The 10,349-nt window shown below is 43.6% G+C and overlaps 1 protein-coding gene across 5 annotated transcripts in view; it reads right to left on the reverse strand.

Moving 5' to 3' along the window:
- PHACTR1 (phosphatase and actin regulator 1) overlaps positions 1 to 10,349 on the reverse strand; it is a 509,978-nt gene that overhangs the window by 344,327 nt on the left and 155,302 nt on the right. The gene's annotated exons all lie outside the window — the stretch shown is intronic.

Below are 10,349 nucleotides of genomic sequence, written 5' to 3' on the forward strand. Positions count from 1 at the left end.
TTGGGTTCTCTCCCTCAGCCCTAGGCTGCCCTTTAGCATCCTCCTACATAGTTTAGTAAATCTTTATTAAGTGTCTTCTTTTCAGTTACTGTGAGGTTTCTGTCTCCTGGTTGGACCCAGCTAGTACAGCAACTGAGTGGATAGTGGTCCTAGTTGACAGAGGAGGAAAGACAGCTTTTGGTGTTAAGATAATGAATTCCTACTAGCAAGCACTGGATTTGAGGTGCTGTGGGACCTCCAGGTGGAAGATCAGGCAAGTGACTGAGACAGGGATCAGGAATTGGACTAGTGTTACATGTCTGAGCACATAAACGGCAGTTGAAATAAAGTCACCCTGGGAAGACATAGAGAGTCTCAGAGGTAAGAAATACTGAGAATGGAATCCTCAGGATTCTCAGTTTAAGGACTAGGCAGCGCAAAGGAGTCAGCAAAAGAGGTGAGAGGAGCAGTCCTAGAGGTAAGGCAAGCAGAGCAGGAGCCCCGGTAGGAGGTGCTCCATTCAACAGGATCATTCAACAGGATCAGGCGGGCTTCAGAGTTCACTTGAAGTCCAGGATGTTCTCAGGAATAACATCCTCACGAGTGTAAAAATGGGCAGGATGTCACCGCCATGCCACCTCTGTGGACACTTCCCCTCTGCTAGGAGTGAAATGGTAGTAAGGGATACCAGGTGTATTCCTGCATTTTCTTCATGGGTAAATATGCCCCAGGTTTACACTCGGTGTCTCTGGACTATAAAAGTCATTCAGATCCCTCCAGATTTGAGGCCCTGAGGTCCTCTTTGACACTAAGAATGAACTGGGATACGTTTGCAATGCATTTTGCTACTGCAGAGGTGCAGTTTGATAAGGATATGGAAAATGAATTCCCCCTCTTGGGAGTTCCCTTGGAGGGCATGAGGAGTGGATCTGAAGTCAGCTGAGGGCCCCTGGCATGATCTGAGAACTATCTTACCCATTCAGACATTTCCTGGGGAGGTATGGTCTCAGATGGGAGCTGTTAGTGTTCTAAACTCCCACCAAACTCTGGGCTGCCCACTGCCTGACAGCATATGATTCTTGGATTTGAAGCAAGAGGGGCTTGGGACTTTGCTAAAATTTGCATGTGGTGTTTGATATTTAAGTACCTTTGGGACACAGTGGGGGCGCACAGTCAGTTGGTCTGGCAGCCTAGCTCCATAGACAAGCACTAGGGGAACCTCTGGATACTGAGCTGTTCTGTATTCTGCATGATCTCTTTCCACTGAGACTTGGGAAATCATCTACGCTCTTATCAGATGGGGCCATTTGATTTTTATGTTTTGGTTGTATGCCTACATTGAGTTTTTCTATAGGAAATCTGGGTATCTAATCTGATATGGTTAAACTATGCTTTCCGGGGACTGAGGGAAACAGATATGAAGTCTTTTCAAGAAGGATGGGCACATCCTATAAAATGTGTTTATGATGGCTCTAATATGGCAGGTTATGATGACAACTATTGAAAACTGTCATTTCCTGGTACACAGGACAAAACATAAATGGTTTGTTAGAGAAGGCAGGCTATTGGGACGGAGGGAGTGGAGGGTGTGGTCGCGATGGCTCAGGGTGGATCGTGTCTGGGCCTCTCCTGTCTCCTTTCTGTGTGGGGCACATCCTGGCTTCAATGGACACGTGCTGACAAAACCTTTTCAAAACCAAACTGAGTCTCTCTTTGGATAACAAAATGTGCGTACTACAGGTAATGGCATGATGGACCCTCTGAACTGCTTTAGAGATGGGGCCCCCTGAAAGCCTGCTCCTGGCAGCTCTTGAGATTCAAAGCTGCTGGGGTAGTAGACAGGCATAAAACATCTCCGTCCTCAGTGGGGTGGTTTCCTTCCACTTTCCTCTCTCATGTATTGGTTTTCAGGTAGTTAAGTTAATAGAGCTTTCAAGCAGGGGTTCGCAGTAGGTAGTGAAGGTTAGCTCCCCTGAATCATGCTGTGGTTAATTTGTGAATCTGTTTGGAAAGAGGACAAGTGCAATGATAAAGGTATCCATTAATAAGCACTTGAAAAATAGCAAAAACTCAAAGGCTGTTTTTTTTTTAGCTGAGATGCCTATGGACGCTGTGGATTTTTTTTTTTTTTAACAAAGCATCATTTGGGTATCTTATAGGCTCTGGACCTTGCTTTTGAACTAAAAAAACACCCGTGTCATCCAGCAGAAAAGCAGCCACGTTATTATTTAACATTTGTCGCCCTCTAGCAGACGACTCAGTATTGCAGGCATTTTATTCAGAAAGTTTTTCCTTCCCGTGTCTCTGGCCTGTTACGGAGCTGGTCTTGAAGATGCGCAGAGGAGAACCTGCCCACTCCTCGCCTTTGACTGGCCCGGGGAGCCCCCTACGTGTTTGGTACAAAGGCTGGACTGGGCTCTATTCCACGCAGAACTGAAGAGCAGATGGGCGCAGAATAAGGCGCTGGGCCAAGTGAGATTAAGCAGCTTCATTCCACAGGGCTCACTGCCATGCCCAGCAGAAGGGCCGCACAGCTCGACAGAATGGGGCTGCATGGGCTCTGAGGGCACCTGGGGTCTTCAGACGAGAGACTTGGGGAGATGGCTTGTTTTGTTACAAGACCGGGAATCGTGGGAGGCCTGCCCACGGGGAGGTAGGAGTGGTGAGCAGAGATGCTGACATTTCCTAGGGAAATTGCAAGTTTTCACTGGCGATGCCTGAATGCCTGAATGGGTGTAGATCCCAAGCCTCAGAGGGTCAACCAGGATGCCCTTCTCTTGCTTTGGGCACCAGTCCAGTTTCAAAGTGACCCTCAGGAGGACTCCCTGTGGCAAATGGACTGAACTGTCACTGAACGAGGAGGGAGAGCAAGGGTCGCTGTATCTACGTTGCACTGTTACAGATGAGCAAGGGTTATTTGCAGCTACTAGTAATAATCCTACCTTTAGTCTACCTTTTATGAAGACATTGCATCAGGCTTAATGCCATGCCCTTCATATTTTTTAACTCACTTCTGTGTTCGAGTAATATCATTACAAAATATAAATTTAAAACTAATTAGTCCTGCATCTAATTCTATATCTCACAACTCAGCATTTGCAGATTTAAGGAAACCACTGCCATTATGCTAATAACTCCTAATAGCTTGGAACTGTGACTTAATTGCAGTTTAAGTTGATGCAGTGATGTAAATAGTGACATTGCTATTACTTCAGGATCATTACCTGTGAGGAAGAATAGGTTGCAATTCAATTATGGTAGAAGTGTCACCAGATTGCATCAATATGAAGAAAGTAACCAAATTGTGAGGAGGTGAAAAACAGTAAGGTATGGAGTGGTTGAAAAAGCTGGAGTTTTTAAGAAAAAAACATCAAGCTCCCTGGCCCTGTGTCTCTCTGACTGGGCACTGGGTCTCGAGGACTCTCCCTGAGTCACAGTGTGGCCCCCGCCTTACCTCTCCATTTCCATTGCCTACATGCTGCTGCCTAGGTCTGTCTGCCTTTCCCACTGAGCCATCATCCCTTTTTCTCTCTGCACAACTCTCCAACACATTTCACTGAAATGCAAATCTGATAATGTCACTTCTCTGCTTAAAATCTTTCAGTGGCTCTTTATGACTCATAGAAAAAGTGGTGCTGTCATTGCCAAGCAAACCTATGAGGGCCTTGGAGATAGTGCTTCCTGTGTGTCATGCCCCCCGTCCTCTCTCCCTTTCCTCTATGGCCCAGTGTCCAGTGCCTGGCTGACCTGCAGGTCCGTGAATATTGTTCTTAACCCCCAAGGAGCTTCCCTGCCAAGCCCCACCTCACAGTCACCTGCTTAATTCTTATCTTTCAGGACTCAGCTCAAACATCACGTCCTTTGCCATGCTGTTCTCGAAGTGCCACCTAGCATCTTCTAATCTCTGCTACTGTACCTTGATTACGTACTGTCTCTTTCACTCAACTGTGCCCTGTTATAGACAGCCACCAACCTTCCCGTCCTATTTGTCATGAGAACTTAGCTTCCTGCTTGATCTGTAATACACAGTCTCCATATAATTGTTAAATTCTATTTTTGAAGAGAAGAACTTTGGTCTTGAGAAGAGAGACAGAGGTGGACTTGAGACGTCTTGGAGTATCTGAAGGGTGGTCGTACGGAAAGGGTTGGGCTTGCTCTGCCTGCCCTCTGTGGAAAGCTTGGTCAGTGTTGGGAGATACCCTGAGACAGAGACGGGATCAATATCAGGAAGAATGTTCAAAATGCCAGCTGTTCGAACACTGAACTCTCTTGAGACAGGTAATTGTTCCAATAGCCTGCCTTCTCTAATACTCCATTAGTGGGTATTTAGGCTACGCTGGAGATTTTGTAGGATTATTAAAGTATCAGGTAGATAACCACACTGGTTGTCTTTTTATTTTATGAAATGATAATTAAAACATGACATTGATGGACAATTACTCCAGCATTCCATATCTCAAAGAAAATAAACCCATAAATGAAATTATCAGGACTCAGATTTGCCCATATCATTAACCTACCCTCCCATGCTTGATACAAATTGTTTTACAGTAAAGATATCAATACTTGTTTTTACGAGGCTAGTTACTGAATATATGATGCAGTTCCAGAAAGGTGTGTAACCTACTTTAACATTTAAGATTCTAATTTTTTGCAAATGATATCTCATGGTTACAGGGCATGTCCTAATGATTCTTGAAGATGGAAGTGTTTCCGTTCTCCTAATTTGACTAAGGTGGGATCAAGATTGTTGTTACAGTTTTTTATTTCCAAGTAATAAGCTTAGATTCATCCAAGTGTTTGATTGACTCTTTTTGTTTTGCTAAGAGTTAGCTGTACATTTTGAGAAATAATAGGAATTCATGTGGTGATGTTTCCAAAGTCTTCATCACGGCTGTGAAAGGTCCATCACTATTCAAGATTCATATTTTACATCATCTTCTGCTGCTTTTTTCCCTGCAGCAGTATGGGGCGGAGAAGATGAGGACGGCGTATCTGGCACTGCTGCAGTACCATGATAGCACAGAGCTAACTGATAATTTTTCCTCTCTTTATAAACTCCAGTTTTATTGCAGCTGCCAACCTGTGTGCAGCCCAAATTAGGTTTCTTTATGTTATACAACCTAATAAGTACAACTTTGCATTATCTAAATAAAGCCTCAGAGGAAATTTGATTCTCATTAGCGTTCAAGTGTCCTCTTACAGATGACTATGGCTATTTGAAATGCGATGTGCCTGAAAAGTCATTTTGGCTGCAAATTAGGCAAAGTCCTTCAAATCAGGTTCAGGACAGAGTAACTGACTTTCTGAATGAAGTTTGTTGCAGTATTGAACAGAACACTCATAATATTTTCCCATTTTTCTTGTCAGTCTAGAAATGTACTACCGCTATACTGGAGAAACGTCTCTCAGGATACTGAATCTGCTGGATCAACAAGAAGGAAACCAGCCAGGTGGTGACATTTCAGTCATTTCATGCCTGGAACATGGACTCTTTCTGCCACCACCTCTTAGTCTGACCGTCTAGCCAGAGGTGCCCACCTAGTGCTCAGGGATATCACTCAAGAGAAATGTCTATGGAAGTGACAGCATGGAAAGGCTTATCTTTGGGAGATACTTAATGGCAAGATGGGTTAAGACAGCTCTGATGTTGGTAGGTATTTAAAGTGTTAAGTCCCTTTCCCCTGGTGCCAAATTTCTGTATGGTTCTATGTGTCACTGGTAAACATATTTTCCCATACAGTGATGTGTAGTTTTTAGAACTTCCTTCTTCATTATGCCATCATTAAAAGATATTTATGCTCATGTAGCAGAGCTCAGATACTACTGTAGGCAGTATAACATGGATGTTATACTATGTTGGGTCAACTAGTTAAATTAGTTGAAATACACAGATAAAGAAGGGAATCAGAAGTACATATGTTTTTAAGGGTATTATTCATCTATCTATCATCTCTCTACCTAATTCATCACCTAATCTCCTTAAAATTATCTCTTAAACCTACAGCTGACTTATCTTACTTTGCATAACACCCTCTAGGCATCCATGTCCTTACAAATGGCAAGATTTCATTCTTTTTATGGCTGAGCAATATTTTATTGTGTATATGTGCCCTATTTTCTTTATCCACTCATCTATTGATGGGCACTTAGGTTGCTACCATATCTTGACTGTTGTAAATAATGCTGTGGTAAACATAGCAAAATGCCTCTTGCCCCCTTGTTGAAACCACTGTGTTCAAGCAGTGACACCAGAGTCTAATTTGCAGGGACCTGAGTCCATCTAAAGTGCTCTTTTCTCTCTTAGGTTGTACAGTAGGAAGCTTGATATAAAAACTGAAATTTCATTTTCACTTTTTCCCCGCCCTTTATCCCTCTCTTCCTTCCTTTGCATTACCTTTTGTCTTGTTTTGTTTAACATATTACCATCTTTTGGGGAGGAGTATCCTGTTCTTAGGTCTCCCCGGCTTCACTTACTATGAAGGCCACGGAGCTGTTGCCTGGGCTCTATAATGGTTTAGGTACGGATGTGTAGGCGCTATTGCAAAATTACTCTTATACGCAGAAAATGGTATCCCCGTTAGCTAGCAGCATAGCTCAGCATTCAGGGCCCCCCGAAATCCCATTCCTTGTTTCACTTCCTGACTGAACATTCTTTATTTCTGTATTTGTAAAGAAACTAAGCGAGGGGCAGCCACTGGCACAGGCTCCTGCGTTGGCTTCCTGGGAACAAGCACCCTGCGTGCTCGCCCTCCAAGTACAGGTCACCCTTCCGACTGTCGCCTTTATCGGCATGTTTCTTGAATTGCCCTTTGTAATAATAAAAAGAACAAAATAACAATTTAAAAATAAAAATAGAAGCTAATACTTGTCTGACGAATAAAAGAGGAACAAAGCCACAGAGGCGTAAACATCGAGTGAAATGTCAAATTTAAAGGAAAAACCACACACGCAGAGTCAGGCACGATTGGTGAAAAGGAGATAAAGTCAAAACGAGACAGAGAGTAATTCATAGCCAAGAGTCCACTGAACTTTAATTTAAAAAAAGTCGATAAAATATTGAAAGAAGTGAAGACAAGGTAAAAAGGGCAAATAAGAGACCAGAAAATCTAAAGCTTGAAAGTCTCTCAAAGAAAAGATGAGAGGGAGTAAAAGTAAGGCTAAAAGAAAAATAAACCACAGACAGAAATGATCAGCTAAAAAAAAATGAGAGAAAAAGTCAAAAACAATTGTAAGTAAAACAATGAACTAAAAATAAGTAATGGAGAAGGGATGAACACAAAAAATTAATAAAGAAAAATATTCAAGTTCAGGCAATTTAAGAGACTAGTGAACCTCAAGAAGAAAAATCACGAGAGTTGAAAAAGTGAAGCAAGCCAGCATGAAGAGGCCAGACCAGACCAGGGGTGTCTAAGAGGGTTGCCAGGCCAATGAACATAGTTGCCAAACATTTGCTAAATCTGGCATTCAGGGCTTAAAGAGAGTCAGCAGGGCAAAGTTCGGTCCCTGACTTGGTTTCCTGGAAGGGGGCGGGACTGTGTGCTGCCCAGGAAGCCAGCAGGAGGGACTAAGGCCCAGGACAGGGCCCCGGAAAGGGACTGTGAATCTCCTGCAGAATGAATGAGCTCACACGCTGCTGCGGGACAGCAGTGTCTTGACCGGTGGTAATGCCACACACTTCCATCCCTGGGTTTTCAACTACTCATTCTCGTCTAGAAAGTCTCAGTTGATCTGAACCTAGAACCACATATCGGGTTGATCTGAACAACCAATTCTTTAAGGTCTTTTGCACACTGAAGCTATTCTCAGTCCATCCAGAAGAGGGCGCAGGAAACACTAGCTTGCCTCCCTCATCACCTCGCCACCTAATAGCTTCAGTGCCAGGATTTTATGAACACTTGCAGGTATCTACACAGAGACACACCTTTTAATTATAATTTTACTCACTTGGCCAGATTAAATGAACCATATTAGTTGGGCTATTTTAACAGTTCATGGCATACAGACATGGCTCAAAATTACATCAACTAGTTGAACAGGTAATGGGCCGACTTGCCACCTTTCTTCTGGGGATACTTTTACTGCTTTAATGCTTTTAAAATTATTGTTTCTATTACTATGCCTCATACCATCTCCGCACTAGGAACGTAAAATCATGCTGCATTTATTTATTTGGTATTTATCAATCACTTACTGTATGTCAGACAGGTGACGGACATTGCAGGTGAGGGACGGGTGAGACTCATACTCTACCTTTATGGAATTTACAGTGTTCTTAAAGTGAGTCCAGTGTAAAAGTCATGTGATAGGAGGACACATAGGGGCTCGGAGAACACAGAGGGCGCCATTGCAGCCATGGGGGCGATGGGAGCTTTAAGTGGGGAGGCTGGGTGAGAATAGGTAGTTGCTAAGTAGGTAAGTAGTGCGATCCGGTCGAGGGGTGCGTTTGAGGCCCAAGGAACAGCATATGCAAAGGGCTTGGGGGGAGACCCGCAAGGCAAGCCTGAGGCCTATGCTGGAGCGCAGTGCGGGGCAGCTAGCTGACACAGAAGGCTGGAAAGGCGAGTAGGTGGGAGGTTGGAGAGAACTGCACAGCATGCATGCCAAGGAGTTTGAAGGGGTTTGCAGGTGAGCAATAGGAAGGTCCTGATAACAGACGGATTGCAGTATAGAGAGTGTTCTGGCTGCCATGACTTCAGAGACTGGAGCAGAAAAAATGGAAGCAGTGTGTCATGTCAGAAGGTGGCTGAGGTGATCCCTGGGCAAGCCCACACCAGCCACCTAGAATACAGCAGCAGGGGTTGCTAAGGGGTGAAGGTTTGTGGTGATAACTCTTATTTATTACTCAGTTCAATTAGTTGCTGTTCTCAGAAAAGTCTCCTTGAAGAATGATCACCTTGATTTGAGAACCTGTATTTGGATCCAACTTCTCCCCACCTGCTGCTGACCCTGCTGAGCGGATTTAGGGGAATTCACTGTGACAGCAAACTGCTGGAGCCAGCATACGGGGAACTTAAACTTCAATACCAAGGAGGCGTCAATTGAACTCTTGGCTACTTTACTTTGAATTGTACGTTTAACACGCTGGAGATAAATACAGAACTGACCTTTTTGATTCTCTACAGAGACCCTTCCACCCCTCCAAAAAAAATACAGAAGTGATACTTAAGAGATGAGAAAGAACTACAAAATGATCAAACCCAATTGCATGGGAAGAAAAATCCAAGGAACTGTCGGTTCACTGCAGCTTTACAAATGAGACATTTTATTCCTTAAAGCAATATGGTTAGAGCTGTTTTTGGCACTGAAGATCGTCTCTCCATTGTTTACTTTTATTTTTAACTCGAGTCTCCCAGGAAGCAGGGACTGCATCCAATGCCATTATCTCATTTTTGTCCCATGAGATAATCTGACATTTTGGTCCTGTGTGAAGCACTTAATTGTACCTCGGGGTGGGGTGGGGTGGGTAAGTGATCTGAGCATGCTCAGTCCAGAAAGGTACGTGTGACATGAGAGCAAACAGTCATCAGGCTAAGGGAACTGTCAAAGGAGTATGTGATCTGTGTTTCTAAGGAATCCGAGAAGGGAAACTCCCTCATAAATCTATCAAATGGTGCTGAACCAATTATAACATAGGCATGTAGTTCCCAAGTTAATTTACTCTACATCATAACTGAAGCCTATTTTAATACTCTTGTTGAGTTACAAGTATGATGCCTGCTAATGGGTACAATAAAGAAACTTTTTGTACACAAGGGTTATGATTGGTGTATGTTAAGTAACTGTAGTTTTGACAGGTTTTCTAATAGGTATTTACTCTCTGTGCATTACTTCTGTTGTTAATTTCCAAAAATAGCTCAGAGAGGTTCCAGTTAGCATGAGGATACAGAACTTGAGGCATTGTATCTTAGAATCTAGGACCCCATGGCATTACATTGTTACCTTGAGCCACTCAAGGTGGGCTTCTTTACCAGGGCTGTCTCCTCTCCATGAGGTCTCCCTCAACATGAAATCTATAGGTAGCTCCACTTAAAGGAGAGTTTCTCTATTCTGGCTGCACATTAGAATTACCCTGGAGTTCTGGAAAATATATGTGGGTGAGACCCACCCAAGACAAATTCAGTCAGAATCGCCAGGGGCTGGGATTCAGGCCTGCCTAGCTGAAAGCTTCCCCAGGGAATTCTAATTTTCAGACAGACTTGAGGATCACAGAAAAAAGTTAGGGGGAAGATGGTCTTACTTCGGACTATTTTGATGGGTAAAATTAGCATGAGCCACAGCAGTCTTCTGCATTAGAACTTGTATTTTATTTAGAAAGCAGTCCCTGCCCTTGTGGAGGCTGGACCCATAATCACAGAGACTCTGAGGGA

The sequence above is a fragment of the Manis javanica genome, chromosome 16 (assembly GCF_040802235.1).
Source record: "Manis javanica isolate MJ-LG chromosome 16, MJ_LKY, whole genome shotgun sequence".
In the NCBI taxonomy this organism is placed as follows: domain Eukaryota; kingdom Metazoa; phylum Chordata; class Mammalia; order Pholidota; family Manidae; genus Manis; species Manis javanica.